This window comes from Lycium ferocissimum, chromosome 9, assembly GCF_029784015.1.
Source record: "Lycium ferocissimum isolate CSIRO_LF1 chromosome 9, AGI_CSIRO_Lferr_CH_V1, whole genome shotgun sequence".
Lineage (NCBI taxonomy): Eukaryota > Viridiplantae > Streptophyta > Magnoliopsida > Solanales > Solanaceae > Lycium > Lycium ferocissimum.
Genome location: NC_081350.1, coordinates 4,882,362 through 4,900,203, shown reverse-complemented (window position 1 = coordinate 4,900,203; position 17,842 = coordinate 4,882,362). Strand labels below are relative to the sequence as shown.

General features: G+C 38.5%; 1 long non-coding RNA gene across 2 annotated transcripts; it reads right to left on the bottom strand.

Moving 5' to 3' along the window:
* Window positions 1-2,976: 2,976 nt before the first annotated feature.
* LOC132029538 (uncharacterized) lies at window positions 2,977-9,242 on the bottom strand. Of its 2 annotated transcripts, XR_009407858.1 has the most exons (5): window positions 8,943-9,242; window positions 4,201-4,289; window positions 3,572-3,639; window positions 3,347-3,471; window positions 2,977-3,234 (listed from the first exon to the last, which is right to left on the bottom strand). It is a non-coding gene; the product is annotated as an uncharacterized LOC132029538 (long non-coding RNA). The 2 variants fall into 2 exon arrangements; XR_009407857.1 differs by lacking the exon at window positions 4,201-4,289.
* Between the last annotated feature and the right edge of the window lie 8,600 nt (window positions 9,243-17,842).

Here is a 17,842-nt window from a genome sequence, read left to right as displayed (position 1 = left end):
GGACACGTGTCCGGAGTATGAAGAGACGCCACCGTAAAGCGGTTACAGAGCTGACCAACTGAAAGGTTACACATGCCCGAAGTCAGAGGGACGTGACATGAAAGGACGCTTTGTCTCCCACTTGTTTTCAAAGTAAAAAGTAAAGGCTTATTGGAGAAGTCACTGAGGCAGTTGTTCCACTTCCCGTCTCTTCGGTAAAACTTTGATCCGCAAAATGTGGGGACTATCTGTATATGGTAAAAACTGATACAACTTGTATCCAGTGAAAATCGGGGTAAAGTTTAGAGCCGCCTGATATGAGATCAAGGAAGAGTATGGTCGTCACAACCGATATGAACAAAAACCGAGGGGTCATGAGTACATTCAACTCTGCATCAAAACCGAGAGTACTCTAATGAGCCCGGTAACCCGAGCCTAAAAATAAGGCACTCAATATAGGTTTGGAGAATCAGTTCTGGGGCAGGCCACGTGTCACATTACCGTTCCGCCATTTGCGCTGACAACAGTACGGGTGTCAAACCGTGCGGACACAGCCTTATCCATTTTAGGATTTTTCTAGAAAGGCTTTTTCTTACATAGTACTAGGGCCCATTTGTTGTTATCTATAAATAGAGGACCACCCCTTCCTTTTTTAGGTTAGCTTTTCATCATTCTACACATTTTATAATCAGAAACTTGACAGTGGAATCTTCTCAAGTATTTTGGCTCGGTTAAAGGGAGCATCTTCCAGACCGGACCAATTTGCAGAACTTGCTAACTTGACTTTCTTAGTTTTCTTTGCTATTATTCATTAATATATTGCTATTTACTTGCTACTACCTTATACTATAAATTAATCTAACCACATATCCTACTAACTCCTTACAAATTTAATTGTTATCCCTTTTTTAGGGTAAACACATGTCTTAGTCTGACTCGACTCTAAGCACAATATCTCATATTTTCATGCAAGTTCCCAATGCATATCTTACTCCATCTATCATCCACGAACTCCTAAATCCTAGGCCACAGTCACCTTCGTTGTCCTAGTCCACCTTTAACTTAAGACATCATTATTAGATGCTAACATAAGATCCTCTTCGTTCTTACCAATATTTAAAATGAAAAGTATTTTTGTTGAACTAAAATAGCTGCCAAACCCTCTTTTCAAATTGCTTGATTACGACTATTAAACTGCACAACAATTATCTTCACCGAGGATAGATTCCAAACAGTTTTTGATAATGTAAATCCATGAATTTTTCTTGCCTCTGAAGAACCTGAAATAGATTCAAAACTCACTTTATGGCAGACATCAGAGAAAGGATAGGTACAAATTTCAGATGGATCCAATGAGCAAAATTCATCTTTGTTTTTTAAAAATAGTCTTCAATATTGCAGCAATCAAGATAAAACAATGCAGGCCTTAAATTAATGAAACCAAATTGAATACCATTTTTTTTTTTCAAAATCAAAGCATTGGACAGAATTACAAACTCTGATAACCAGCTGGACAGTATTTGTAACAAAGCAAGTTCAATTCAATGTAAAGAATTAAACTTCTACTGCAACCAAATTTTAACAAGCTTTTCAATTCAAAATTTCTCAAACAGTTTTCATCTCAAAATGGAATCTCGGGCGGTAAACAACTCAATTAACAGTTTTCCTTACTTGAATTTAGATTCAAACTCAAACCAGATTTTAGAAGTGCAGCATCAATACTCAGAAATTCACTTTAAATGAAACTGCGTATTTGAAACTTTCATATTATAATACTCAGTTACAGTAAATACGAAATGATTTCTCACAAGTTTAAGAGTGTTTAGATGTCAGTATTTAACATTTAATACGTCCAAAAACCAGAGATAATGCATGCCCTCAATAAGTTTTCAAAATTGATCTAGTACCAGATACATTCTCATGTATTTAGATCTTATTCTGCTGATAATGTACAAATCTTATTCTGCTCACAAACAATATAGTAGTTCTAAAATTTACGTCATTTAGCTAGAATACTAACATGGTCACATAGTTGTTTTGGGCTGAGATTTAAAACATACCATCAAGGAATTAGACAGAATGAGAGAATAAAATGGCAATTTCAGTTTTTGCAGTGCGGATTTGGCCATAACTCTCATATCAGTATACATTTTTTCTCAAGACAAAGAATGTGAATGGGAGAAAAAAAACACTTGAAAGAGAATTTTGAATGAAAAGGAATGACCATTTGCATTATAAAAAAAGGTAGCCAAAATCTTGAATGACTACGAAATGCTAAACTCCAAACACATGATAACATTCAAATTCTAACCATGGGCCATAATTTTGTGTTTGAATTTATGATAAACTCTTCAAAAAATATTTTAAAGCACAAAAAGAATGAAAGACGAAGATAAACATAAAGCACACTTGATATTATACCGAACACACTAGTTACATAATATCATTAAAGGGAGGTTTTGTAAGGTGCCAAAGAAGAGTACTTCTAAAGACACACGACCTATTAAAGATCTTTTTCTTACACACATTATGAACTTGTTCACAGAGAATCATATCATATTATACTAAAACTGGAAAACTCCTACCTTCAAAGTTAGATTACAATTTTGCTCTTGCAGTAAATCAAAACCTAATTAAATCATTGCTAAATCAATCTTATCCTAATGCTCTCTAGCCTAAAACCTAAACCTACCTAAACCCTACCGCTAAAGTAAACGCCACTGGCCGTATGGCCACCTCCTCCGGAGGACAGCCTCCACCGGAGAATGTACCACCAATACCTTTACCTTTACCTACTCCTATAACAACTACAACATCCTACAATACCAATTTCCACCTCTAACTACTCCAAACACCCCAGATAAAAAATTTGCCAAAAACGATCCTAAAATCTTGCCTACCGAGGAATCATCACAACCAAAATATGCCAATCTTCTTAAACCTACTACCCCAGTTCAAACCATACCACATATTACAATCCCAGCCAAAACTGTCCAATTCAAAGAAGGAGAGCCATATATTACATGGAATTCAAAGGAGATACAACAGATGATTTTAAAGGAAGATATACAATATGCAGTACTGGGAAAATTTTCTTATGGCATCATTGACATAAAACAATTAAGAGATATCGTGCCAATACAATGTGGCATCAAAGGAAAGGCCATGATTGGCCTTATTGATGAAAGGTATATCTTGATCCGTTTGTCTTTATTTGAGGACTATGTGAGATTCTTGTCTACTTCAGCATATTACCTGAAAGTTAAAGAGAGATGTTGTCAGATGAGACCATTGATATGGGACCCATGGTTTAAACCAGAAAAAGAAACATCTATTGCAATAGCTTGGATAAGTTTCCCAGACTTACCTCCTAATGTTTTTGCCAAAGAAGCTATTTTTTCAATAGCCACTGTAGTTGGGAAACCACCAACAGTAGACCTGGCAGCAAACAGGACAAGGCCAAGTTGTGCAAAAGTCGAGATTCATATTGATCTACTAGGAAAACATCCCAGTAGAATTAACATAGAAGAAGTTGATGAGGAAATTGGGAAGAACAAATCAAAGTGGATAAACATAAATTATGATTACTTACCAAAGTACTGCAAACACTGCAAATTACAAGGGTATAGGGAGGCTGAATGCAGGGCTTTGAATCCAGAACTGCAAAAAAAAAACCATAAAGAAGAGTTAAGACAACTGCAAGCAGAGGAGGAAGCGGCCAATAAGTAAACCAAAATAAATAATATGGGACGATGGAACGATCAGGGAAACAAGAATGGATAAAAAGGAGAAATAATAGATTTGTTAGAGACAAGTGTGGGGTGATAATTGCAGAGATTGAAAAAGAAAACAATAAGGATATCATGCAAATCAGTAATGCTTTTGCAGCCTTAGAGGATGGAAAGGAGGAAGACACAACAATTCAGAGTGCAGAAGTAAGCAAGGAGAAGGAGAATGTAACTGACAAACAAGAAGAGGGGCCAATAGGTACTAAGGAGTGGATTGAGAACAGCTTTCATAAACAACAGGAGCAAAACATTGTTGTAACATAACCAGAGCACATTGAACATACAATAGAGGAAGAAGAGACCAGAAAAGGGCATGGAGACATAGAAAAAGTGACCAAAGAAGGAGAGGAAATACAACGAAGATATGTAGAAGAAGGTATAGAAAGTGAAGAAACAAATAATGAGGAGGATGTGGTTGACAAAGGGAACTTACTAGAAGATGGAACCAAAGAAGCAGGGGATACTGTAGTTAGCAGCATATCAGAGATACAAGTCGAAGAAAGGGAACATCAGCAGGACAGTCTAAACAGAGACAAAGGAGCAAGACACCAGTGTTAAATGGGACACTGGACAGGAGAAGCCTATAGAATCTGTACTTCAAAAGCAAACCAATGTCACCAAAAATCCACAACAACAAAAGAAGGGAGGAAATAGCAACAGTAATAAGAAATGAGGCAGCTAAGAGGAAAATTGTAAGGATTTTCAGGCATCAGATGGTAGAAAGGATCTAGATGGGCAGTCTTTCGAGCAACATTATCAGGAAGCTATGAGGCAAGGGTATATATCCCCAAAGTGTTACAAAGGTTTAGGAAGAGGCAAAAAGAAAACACACAGGGACACAAGTGTTCCACCTGGGATTGGGCATCAAACTAGAAGTGCTTTGCATAAACCTAATGTTTAATGATGAATGTTATGATATGGAATATTAGGTTAGTAAATACCATGGAATCCTTTCCTAGGTAAATAAAAATGCACTTGAAATACAAAGTTGGTTTTATTGGGATTCTAGAACCTTTCCAAGATCCTTGTACACTGGAGGATTATAGAAGACAGATAAATATGCATCATGCTATACTAAATGAATCTGGTAAGATATGGATATTTGTATATGATATGTTTGAGGTGGAAATTGTATTGGATCATATCCAACACATTATGAAACTTACTATGCAAGGCGTGCAAGAAGGGCTGATGATTATTGTGGTATATGCTAAATGCACTCAGATGGAGAGGCTGGAGTTACGGGAATGTCTTGAAGAGCTTGCAGATAGTTTAAATATACCATGGATGATAGGAGGCATTTCAATGTGATAACATCATAAGAAGAAAAATATGGAGGCTTACCAGTCAGTATACAGGAAACTCAGGATTTCGAGTCTTGCATCTAGAATTGAGGGATGTATGATTTAGGTTTTAAAGGGAGTAAATTCACATGGTGGAATGGAAAGAGTGGGAGTGATTGCATTTTTAAAAGATTGGACAGATGTTTGGGGAACCTTTTGATACAGAATGTATATCCAAACATTGAAATTGAGCACTTGATTAGAACTGGTTCTGATCTTTCCCCAATGCTAATTTCTTATTCTGGGAATATGGAACCTATCAAGAAGCCTTTCAAATTCCTTAACTTCTGGGTAAAACATTATTCTTTCTTAGACACTATTAAGGAACACTAGAAGGCAGATTTCATGGAAAACACTTTCATATTATTCCATTATAAGATGAAAAAGGTGAAGGCGGATTTGATGGCATGGAGTAAGAATACTTATGGGAACATTTTTCAGGAAATAGAGTCGCTGGAGGATGGTATAAAGGTGCATGAAGAACAGTTTAAAATCAATCCTTCTCCTCAGAATAGGTAGAAGTTATGTAAAGTCTAAGCATAATTGAATAGATATTTGCATCTTGAGGAGGCTTTCCGAAAACAAAAATCAGAGATGCAGTGGTTTGATTATGAAGATAAGAACACAAAATTCTTTCACATCTATGTTCAGAGCAGAAGAAAGAGGCTTCACCATAAAAGAATACAGGACCAAAATGGGGTATAGTTAGAGGAGAAGGATGACATAGCAGCTGAAACTATTAGATTTTTCAAGGATCAGTTTGAAAAGGAACCATACCCTGGTAACTTTGATATACTAAAGCATGTTCAAAAACTGGTCACTGAAGAACAGAATAGGAGAATAACAGAGATGCCAACGCAAGATGAGGTAAAAGAGATTGTTTTTAAGCTGAAGGGAGAAAGTACAGGGGGACCTGATGGTTTCACTAGCTTATGCTATCAACATTGCTGGAGCATTATTGGGGAGGATGTTACAAATAAGGTTAAAAGCTTCTTTTGTGGTGCAGAGCTGCCAAGATTTGTAACCCGTACAAATCTTGTATTATTGGCAATGAAGGATTTAATCAACACTTTTTCAGACATGATACTAATCAGCTTGAGTAACTTCATTAATAAGGTTTTCTTAAGACTGATTCTTGAGAGAATGGCAGATGGTCTTCAGAAGTTGATTTCTCCTAATCAAGCAGGTTTTGTGAAAGGAAAGAGCATTGTGGAAAATGTATTATTGACATAAGAAATTATGTCAGACATTAGATTGAGAACCAAGAGTGCAAATGTGGTTATTAAGCTAGACATAGAAAAGGCCTATGACAGGGTCACATGGTTGTTCTTAACAAAAGTCAAGAGACGGATGGGTTTTTCACATATGGTTGTTGATATGGTGTTCAGAATAGTCAGTAACAATTGGTATTCTATTCTCATAAATGGCCAACAACAAGGTTTCTTCCAGTCAACTAAGGGTGTAAAGCAAAGGGACCCATTATCCCCTACTTTATTTATTTGGGTTGCAGAAGTATTGTCAAGAAACTTGAACCAATTACATCGACATTCACAATTCAAGGGTTTTGGCTGCCTAAATGGAGCCCTAAAATTAATCACCCGACATATGCATATGATATGATCATCTTTATATCAGCAGATGTCATTTCCTTGCAAATGAAAATGGGGGTACTGGAGGATTATGAGAAAGTTTCGGGACAGAAGATCAATAAGGAGAAAAGTTCAGTGTATGTTCATCACAAGGTAACTGGAGATGTGAAGGCTATTATGGAAGTGGATACAGGGATTGGAAGAAAGGAATTTCCTTTCACATACTTGAGATGTCCTATTTTTTATAGTAGAAAGAAGAAGGATTATTTTAATCCTATTCCGACTAAAATAATGAATAGACTCCAGCCATGGAAAGGGAAGCTGTTATCTTTTGGGCGAAGGGCAGTTCTAATCAAACATGTACTACAAGGTATGACGGTGTATTTACATTTAGCTTTGAATCCCCCAGATAGTGTCATAAACAGATGCATAAACTATTTGCACAATTTGTTTTGGAATAATACTGCAGGAGGAAAAAGTAGACATTGGTCTGCTTGGATTAATTTGTGTATTCCAGAAATAGAGGGAGGTCTGAGATTTAGATCTTTACGTGATTTATCTATGGCCTTGTATTTTAAAATATGGTAGAAATTCAGAACTGCAACATCCTTATAGAGGAATTTTCTAAGTAACAAATATTGTAGGAAAGAAAATGCATGAACAGTGCAATGGAGGTATGGTTCTCCAAACTGGAAGAAGATGTTGTAGGCTACAGATCTAATAGAACCACATATTTGGTGGTAAATTAAGAGTGTCAATGTTCTTTTCTTGTATGATAATTGGATAGGACTGGAAGCTCTGTATTATGTTACAACAGGTGACAATTTTGATGATAGGATACAAAATGTGAAGGAAATAGTTGAAAATAGGGAATGGAATGTGGGGAAACTGGGGATAATACTGACTGGAGACATGGTTCTTCACATTATTAATACTATCAAGCCTCCTATTTTAGAAGAGGAGAAAACTCCTTGGTGGATACTGGATAGTAGGGGAGATTTCTCAGTCAAATCTGCCTGGGAATACTTGAGACTGAGGGGTTAGGAGAATGAAATCTATAAATACATGTGGGTGAAGGGACTGCCTTTCAAGGTATCTTTCTTCATGTGGAGGTGTTGGAGGTTTAAGGTGACATTGAATGATGTGTTGAAAAAGATGAATATTAACCTAGCATTTAAACGTTGGTGTTGTTCAAGTCCTAAGGAGGAGACAATACAACATGTTTTTGCTAGGTCTTTTTTGTGCTAACAAGACTTGGTCCTATTTTGCTTCTTGTGCAGGTTTCAATATAGAAGGACTTCAATTACAGTAGATTATAGTTAAATGGTGGCAACTATCTACTCATAATAGATTGAAACCAATTTACTATGATATAGCTTCTATAATTCTTTGGAAACTATGGAAAAGAAGGACTGCTTACAAGCATGGGGAAAAAAGACTGTGGGAAGATGTATCTCTTAGGATGTACCTCTGATTACGAGACTTGGTAAGATTTAGAAATCCTTCAATATAACAAATCCCACACAGATGGAAGGACATGATTGAGCTACTGGAAGGATACAGAAGTAAGGTAAAACATAGGACAATGGTGTGGAAAACCCCTCCCAGTGGGTGGATATTATGCAACACTGATGGCGCATCAAGAGGAAACCCTGGAACAGGATCCAATGGTTTTAGTGTCGGAGATGAAGAAAGTGACATAATTTTTTGTAAGGCAGAGGAAATAGGGCATGTCACCAATAATGAGGCAGAAGTTATAGCAATATTGGAAGCTTTCAGATGGTGCAGAAACAAACACTTTGATAAGATCATCTTTCAAACTGATTCACAGTTTGTTCAAAAGATCTTATCTGAAGGGTGGAAACCCCCTTAGAGTCTAGCTAATTGGATTAATGAGATTAAGGAGATGGGGAATGAAAAAGAAGTTAAGTTCACACATATTCTTAGAGAAGGCAATCAACTGGCCGATGATTTGGCTAACCTAGCACTAGATAGTGGAATGCCGAATATGAATTTTTCATGGACATGGAGGTTAAACTAAGGAAAATTGTAAATAGTGATAAGTCTCAGATACCATACATAAGGATTCAGCTCACATAGCAGGAATTCTAACAAAAACACACTACAAGCTATTTATACAGGGGATAAGGGAGATTTGAGGAACAACAACAGAGATTCAACATATAAAGTACACAAAAGGAACAATCAGACAACAAAAGAGATATGCAGGGCTTAGATCTTACCTTTCTCTTCAGATGAAGGTATGTCGGAGCTCAAGAAAAGCAAAGCAAAGCCCCAGATCTTGGAAATGCAGGCAAATTCCGCTCATGCCGAACAATAAAGCATGAGTTAGAAGCTGAAAAGGACAGAAAATCAGAAGAGCAGAATATTAGAAACATACCTGAGCTTAATTGAGGCCAATCTTCAACTTTCAAAGCACAGGAGGTCAGTCAGAACCTCGACGGGTGTGTAAGAACACAAAACGAGGCTTTCATTATACTCACAACATTGGAAAGCCCTCGAAACGGCGGCAACTTTAGAGAGAAGCTCTGAGTTGCCTAATTCAGTCTTCCAAGTTTTTATCTCTTTTTTGCTTTTATTTGTTTTATTATATTTTGTTTTTTAGATTTTGGAATGGGCCTTTTATTTGGGCCTATTCGGACGATTTGCTTTTTTGCATTTATTTATTAATAAAAGCCTAATCGGGCAAATTAATTTTTTTTAAAAAACCTAATTAAATAGCAATATTTTAATGAATTAAAACTAATTTTTTTTCCTGGATAAATTAATTAAGAAAATTTGTGGTTAATGAATTCCTATTAAAATGGTAAATAATGGCTATACTAATGATCAGTTACTAGGTGTTGCTCCCAAATGCACACGCAAGTATACGTGATCGTACAAGTAATATAGGTTTTAAAGTCCAGATATCATACCCACAAAGACTTTTGATTAACCGTCAGCTAAATTAAACTAATGCTAATTATCTAAACAAGAAATAAAATCCAAATTTATATTTATGAACTAAATAAAAATAAAAGAAAACAAATAATGAACTTCAACCAAGATAGAGCGGATTTTTATCGGAGAAAGGATAGATCTAGTGCTATGACCACTAACAATCAAGTCGAGTCTTCAAATCGTTTTGCCTATGGCTTACTAGTTGACGGGTTAATTGTAACTTTATGCTATTCTCTCGAACTACTCACCAAGCACATGTAGATGCTATATAACGCTATATCTCTATGGTCGTCAGAGGTAACAAGAATGCATTTATTTTTTCGTATTCAACTAAGTAGGGCTAAAGGGTATATCTCTATCTTCAGTAGCGAAATGATAATATCGAACAAACTCTATTTATTCTTATTACGTGTGTGAATTCCCTCTCTTAAGTCCAATTTACACACCACAGATAGTATCTAATTAGTGATCAAGTAATTAAACAATTAAGCACAAGAATAGATAAGAAAACCAAAGATGGAAAATCAATAGATATAAACGATAATCAAATGTCAACTTTCATGTTGGTGTCAAAACCCTAGAACTAAAGAGTTTAGCTCCACATAGACATGAAGGAAAAAACAACACATCATCTAAATAAAAACATAAAAATAAGTATTACAAACAAGAGAAGATAAAACCTTGTAACTACGGCCTTCACGAAGGCTCCAAGCTCTTTCTAGGTTTAAAGTTTTGTCAAAACCGTGTAGGATATGTGCATACAGTAAAAACCAAGGCAATTTTTATATAGTAAAAATCAGAGTAAATATCACAGCTGTCCGGTGCGACGTCGGAGAAGAATGAGTTCTTTAGCCTCGGATAAGATCAAAAGGAATGAGGGCCGAGGAGTTGTGAGTTCTTCCAACTAAGTGTAAAAAATCAAGGGTATATTGATAAGCACAGAAAACTCAAAACTGAGGGCAAGACACTCAACATAGGCTCGGAGTATCCGTTACGGGCCATGCTACGCGTCACCTAACCGTTCCGTCATTTGCGCTGACATCGGTATGGATGTTGTCTTATCTATTTTAGGGTTTTCTTAAAAGGCCTTTTTTAGGTTGTACTAAGGCCCATCTATTTGTAACTATAAATAGGGATGTACCCCCTTCATTTTAAGGGCTAGTTTTTGACCATTCATCATACTTGTAATCTGAAAAAGAGAGAAAGGAGTCTTTTTACTGATTGGCTCGGGTTAGAGAAGTTATTTCCAAAATCGGACCAATTCTCAGAGTCTGCAATTTGGTTTCTTAAAGCTTTACTATCTCTTATTCATCAATATACATTTATTGTTTGCATATTACTATTATATATAACTTATTAATCTAACCACATATCGTATAAACTACTTACAAATTTAATTGTTACCGATTTAAGGGTAAACAATTTAGCGCCCACCTTGGGGCATAGGATAATAGTGGTGATTCATTTACAACTCCATCTTTCACTTGTTCTTTGAAATCTTTTATTTCATGTAATTTCGAGATGGAAAGAAGTGGTCAATCTGGGTACGTGAGCAACAACGAACTAACCGATCAAAACGACAACAACAGCGAGTTGCCAAACCCAAATGCATCCCCTGCTGATCCAGCCAATCCAAATGTTGTCAAATCAACCGAGGTCCTTAACCAGAATACCGTCAACCAGAACAATGCCAGCCTTTCAGCCACAGAGCCTTTAAATAGCAATAATTCAGCGACTCTGCCTTAAGCCCAAAAAATGTCGGATGTCGTGGAGGAAATTAACTTACGTTTGATATTTGAAATGCTACAGGTACAACAGATGGCTATAGCCTAGCTCCAAAAGAAAGACAACAGAATAGTGTCGGCAGGGCCAAGTCGGGCTACCGAGCCAAGGCGAGAGGAAGACCGGGTCGTTGATAGAGATAGCGGATCTAGGTCTGGTGCATCTGCCGAGGTCCTGAAAATGCTTGAAACTTTGGCTAAACAAGACTAAAAAAAGGGTGGAAATGTACAACTCTCCAGTGGACCAAATTCCAGGGGCGCCTCCAATCCTGAGAGGACCGGACTCAAAGAGATACATTCAAAGGACTTTCCCTCCAAGTGCGGCCCCGAATTTGATCTCAAAAAGGTTTAAAATGCCTGATATCCTGAAATTTGATGGGACGACGAACCCATAGGAGCATGTGACCTCGTATACTTTTGCTATAAAAGGCAACGACGTTGAAGAGATGAAATCAAATCAGTATTACTAACAAAGTTCGATGAAACGGTATCCAAAGGGTGCTGACCTGGTACGACCTCTACTCGAGCATTCTATCACTTCTTTTGAGATGCTCACAGATGCATTTATCAGAGCCCATGCCGGAGCCAACAAGGTACAGGCAAGAAAAGCGGACATCTTTAGAATTACCCAAAGAGATAACGAGTTACTCCGAGAGTTTGTGAATAGGTTCCAAAAGGAACAAATGGAACTCCCTCCCGTCCCTGAAGAATGGGCCCCTCAAGCCTTTACCAAGGGTCTCAACCCCCATAGCTCTACTGCCTCGTTCAAATTAAAAGAAAACTTATTGGAATACAAGGCAGTAACTTGGGCCGATGTTCATAACAGGTACGAATCTAAGATTCGAGTAGATGATGATCAACTTGAACGTCCCCAGGCCTGATAAGCGGAAGTAAGAATTCTGAAAGGTCAATAAGGACTTTTGAACTTGAGATAAGGCCACCGAAGGATAGATACCAACCGTATGCTCAACCGGAGAAATCCAGCTTTAGGTCAGATAGGGGAAGAAGCGATCCCAGTCATCATTCGAGTAGGAGTGACAGGCGAGCTGATGGCGAATCAACCAGTCTAGGTTTGCTATTCAGAGGTGATACCGATGGGTCTGCCAACAATAGGGATAGCCCGAGGTTATCAGAGTACAACTTCAATATTAACACCCCATATCTTGTCTCGGCCATTGGCCATATCAAGGATACAAGGTAGCCAAGACCATTAAGATCCGATCCAACTCAAAGAGATCCAAGCATGATGTGTGAGCATCATGGAACTCATGGTCATAGAACTGAGGACTATCGCCAATTGATAAAGGAGGTGGCTCGGTTGTTAAAAAATGGTCACCTTCATAAATTCTTAAGTGACCGAGCCAAAGGACAATACAAAGAAAGGGAAAATCACAAGCAGATCAAGCCCATGGAGCCTCAACACGTGATCAATATGATAATCAAAGGAACAGAAATGCCATGAGGTCTGATGATGAAAAGGATAGAGGTTTCAATTGTTCGAGAGAAACGAACTAGGGACTACGTACACAAATGATCTATTTCCTTCAACGATAAAGATGCAGAAGGTAGTTTGGCCAATATTATCTGATGGAGAGTGGTAGAATAAGTGGGGCTATTGGATCAAATTGTGCCGGCAGCTCGAGTTCTCAGCGGATTCAACATGGCGAGTGAAACTACTAAGGGAGAAAACTCTTTGTCGGTAAATATCACCGGGACTATTCAGCAAATGGTGTTTTATGTTATCGAGAGGGAGATGAAGTACAATGCGTTTCCCGACTAACCGTGGATTCATAGCATGAGGGCAATACCCTCGATATTACATCAAATGTTGAGGTTCCCAACATCGGAAGGGATAAAAAATGGTCCATATGAACAACCTGTGGCAAGGCAGATATTCACGATCGAAGAAACAACCCCCCCCCCCCCCACACACACACACTCATAGAAGGAATCATTCATAAAACCTGTTGAATCAACCAAAGGAAAAGATACTAAATAACAATTAAAGACTGGAGGCTCGGTCAGTTCAAGTGAAGAAATGGAAGAGATGATTCTGAACTTCGAAAAAGACGATTTCGGTGTGCCCAGATCGTTCGTGCTACCGGATGATTCGGACGCAACCAAGTCTACAGTAGAAGAGCTGGAACATATTGTCGTGTTAGTACACTTGCTGGACAGAAAGGTATACCTGGGCACGGGGTTAACCTCAGAGATCAGGAGTAAATTAATTGAATTTCTTCAAGCTAAGGCATTGTTTTGATTGGTCCCATTTAGACATGACAAGTGTACCACCGGAGGTAACAACGCATGAGTTAAGCATCAATAAAACAAAATTGGTGAAATACAAAAGGAGACCGATGGCCTAAGTGAAGCATGCCTTCGTCAAGGAAGAGGAAACCTTCAACATACTTCGCAAATACTACATGAAGCTGAACCCAGAGAAGTGTGCCTTTGGAGTTAGATCGGGCAAGTTCTTGGTTTTTATGGTGTCGAATTGAGAAATTGAAATCAACCCAAACAAAATCAAGGCCATCAAAGTACTTAACAACATGAAGGCAGTGCAAAGGTTAACCGAAAGAATATCGGCTCTGAGCTGATTCATTTTAAGGGTTTCGGAGAAGAGTCACCTGTTCGTTTCACTGCTAAGGAAGAAGAATGACTTTGTATGGACACTGAAATGTCAGAAAGCTTTGGAAGGCCTAAAGCAGTACTTGTCGAGCCCACCTTTGCTGCACACATCGAAGGCAGACGAGCAGCTGTTCTTTTACCTTGCAGTATCATGGTAAGCGGCGTTTTGGTCCGAGAAGAAAAAGGCACGCAATTCCCTATCTATTATGTGAGTAGAACATTTGGGGATGCAGAGACACATTATCCTCACCCGAAAAAATTGGCTTTAGCTTTGGTAAGTGCTTCTAGGAAACTGAAACCTTATTTTCAATGCCACCCCATATGTGTAGTAACCACATACCTGTTAAAGAATATCATGCATAAACTGGAGTTATTAGGAAGGTTTACTAAATGGGTCGTAGAAATAAGCGGTTATGACATCGGGTGTAAACCTAAAACGGCTATTAAGTCCCAAATTTTAGCCAACTTTGTAGCGGACTTTACACCTATAATGGTTCCCGAGGTAGAAAAAGAGCTTTTGCTAACCTCAAGAAAAATCGCAGGGATCTAGACCCTGTACACGGACGGAGCATCGAACGTAAAAGTATTTGGATTAGGAATTGCTCTTAAGGTCCCCGCAAGCGATATTATTCGACAATCAATCAGAACTTTGAAATTGACTAACAATGAAGCCGAGTATGAGGCTATGATTGCAGGTTTTTGGAATTGGCTCCAAGTTTAGGAGCTAAAGTCATCATAGCAAAGTGTGATTCCCTTCTGGTTGTGAATCAAGTCAACGGTGTTTTCGAAGTCAAAGACGAATTAATGAAGAGATACCTGGAAAATTCAAGTAATCCTACACCGGTCCAAAGAATGGACTATGCAAAATGTACCGAGGGAACAGAACAATGAAGCAGATGCATTGGCCAATTTAGGTTCGTCAGTCGGAGTGGAGGAATTCAATTCCGGCATGGTCGTTCAGTTGATACACTCGGTAGTGGAAAATGGCCACACCGAAATAAACACAATGAGCTTGACATGGTAGTGGCGCAATAAATACATAGACTACTTGCGAGATGGAAAGCTCCCAACAGATTCTAAGGAGTCAAGGTCCCTTTGAACCAAAGCTACTAGATTCTGCTTGGTCGATGACCAGCTGAACCGTCGATCTTTATACAGACCTTTGGCTAAATGCTTGGGGCCTGGAGAAATGGATTATGCAATGCGAGAGGTCTACAAAAGAACCTGCGGCAATCATTTGGGAGCCGAAGCTTTGGTCCGAAAGATAATCAGAGCAAGATACTACAGGAATCGGATGGAGGGGGACGCGAAAAATTTTGTCCGAAAATGTGATGGATGCCAAAGCCACGCACCAATGATAAACCAACTAGGAGAGTTGCTACATCTGGTCCTATCCCCTTAGCCATTCATCAAATGGGGAATGGACATTGTCGGTCCTTTGCCATGGGCTCCTGGTAAGGCTCGATTCATTCTGTTTATGACTGACTATTTTTCCAAATGGGTTGAAGCGCAAGCCTTCGAGAAAGTCAGAGAGAAGGAAGTCAATAACTTCATTTCAGACCATATCGTTTGTCGATTCAGCATTTCTACCGAGATAACTTGCGACAACGGTCAACAGTTCATAGGTAACAAGGTCAATGACTTCCTTGAAGGATTGAAGATCAAGAAGATTTTGTCAACTCCGTATCACCCAGTGCAAATGGTCAGGCCGAGTCGACAAATAAAACCGTAATTCAAAATTTAAGGAAATGACTAGAGTCGTCGAAGCACAAATGGAAGGAAATTTTACCGGAGGTACTACAGGCCTACACAATAACATCGAAGTCAAGTACTGGTGAAACACCATTTTCTCTGGTTTATGGTGCGGAAGCATTGATTCCCGTGCAAGTTAGAGAATAGAGCCTACGATTCCGGTATGCGACGAACGAGTCAAATAAAGAGGCTATGGCCATGAAGCTTGACTTAGCGGACGAACTTCACAAAAATGCGTTGGTCCATTTAGCAGCTCAAAAATAACGAATGGGGAGATATTACAATAGGAGAACAAACCTTCGACATATCCAAGTTAGGGACTTAGTGCTTCGAAAAATTACCCTGCACACTAAGAATCTCGATGATGAAAAATTGGACCCGAACTGGGAAGGACCGTATAAAATAACCTGAATAACCGGCAAAGGATCGTATCAACTAGAAACTGGAGACGGTCAATAGCTACACAACAATTGAAATGTGGCACACTTGAAAAAATATTATTGCTGAGGTATAAGCTTGTGAATTTCAGTAATTCTCACCTTTTCCTTGCAGGTTCAAACCGGAGCGAAATTCGAAAGAAGTAGAATTAGGTCTGAAAACACGTGTTGCACTCCTTTTTCCTTAGCTCGGTTTTATCCCGAAGTGGGTTTTCCAGCAAGGTTTTTCATGAGGCAACGATGTACAATGAGTTACTTTTATCATTCAAAAACCAAGCTAAGGCTGAGGACTCGAAGACCAGCTAAGTACAAAGTCATTTTCTATAGTGTTTCTCTGCTCATGCTTCACCCACAAAACACTAGGAGACTATGATACCCTCGGCAGGAATGACAAAATCAAAGAAAACTCAAAGAAACGAAGTAAGGAGTGAAGTTAAAGTCGAAACACTTTTTGTTGTTTTGTGTCGACCAAAACTTCTGCATAAGGATTCATTATAAGGGCCAAATGATCGAATGAATCGTGCTCGGATAGTTTTGCTACGGCAAAAGGCAGAAGGAGTTGACTGAAGTCCTTAGTTTCTTGTATGAGGAAATTATCTGAATATGAAGAAAAATACTTTGGTAAAAGTATGTATCAAATATGCCCTCTTATGAAAGTATCTGATAGTAACTTTTTGTTAAGGCCCATGGGCTACCCTCGATAGGGGACTGCCGTCATAAAATAGACAAAGGCACCAAGGTAATAATTAACCAAGCCCAACGTATAAAGACTTCAAATAGTCGAAAAAAAGGTCGAGTAATTTAAAACTTCGACTCATATGCCTAAAGTGGTTCAAAGATGTCCGAACTCACAAAGCATAGAAAGGCTCCCGCGGACAAGCCCTCATTAAGATATTGGATGAAAAGAAACCGGTATAAGCAGAGCCCAAAACTCATAAGTTAAGTTGGCTCATTTTTTCGTTATAAAGTGAAATTATCTACTGCTCGTTTGATAAAACGGAAATTGTTAAGGGCTCAAGGTCGAACCTAAGTTGTTTAAAAAAAAAACAATATCATAAATTCTATTCGACTCAAGGATATGTTTGTTTAACTCGAGTCTCATATGACTAAGTATCAGAAATGATCAAAAGAAATACTAGCAAGAGAAAGCCCATGTAAATTTTATATCATAAAGGGCCGAGGCCTATCCTTGTAAAGATTTACAAAAAATTTTAAAAAAAAAAAAGTCCTTTAACCCTATTAATCTGCCGAAGAAGAACTCGAGTCACTAGAGCTAGACTTTACAGGAGCTTCCTCGGAACTATCATCGAGTGTTTTCTTGGCTTTATCCTCGAGCTCCTTTGCCTCGGCAATCCGAGCAGCTATATCCGTAATGCCTCGTTGAGTGCTTCAAGCGTAGACCTTCGAGATTTCCACTTCTCGTATTCTATTAGAAGGATAGATCGAGCTTCGGTGGCCTCAACTTCCTTACCAGCTTCCTCCAGGTCATCCTCAGCCTTTTTGAATTTGACCTGGAGCTCGGACCTCATTTAGCTCATGGTATTGTTGAATGTGGTTAGAAGTTGCGAACTCGGCCTGAAGTGC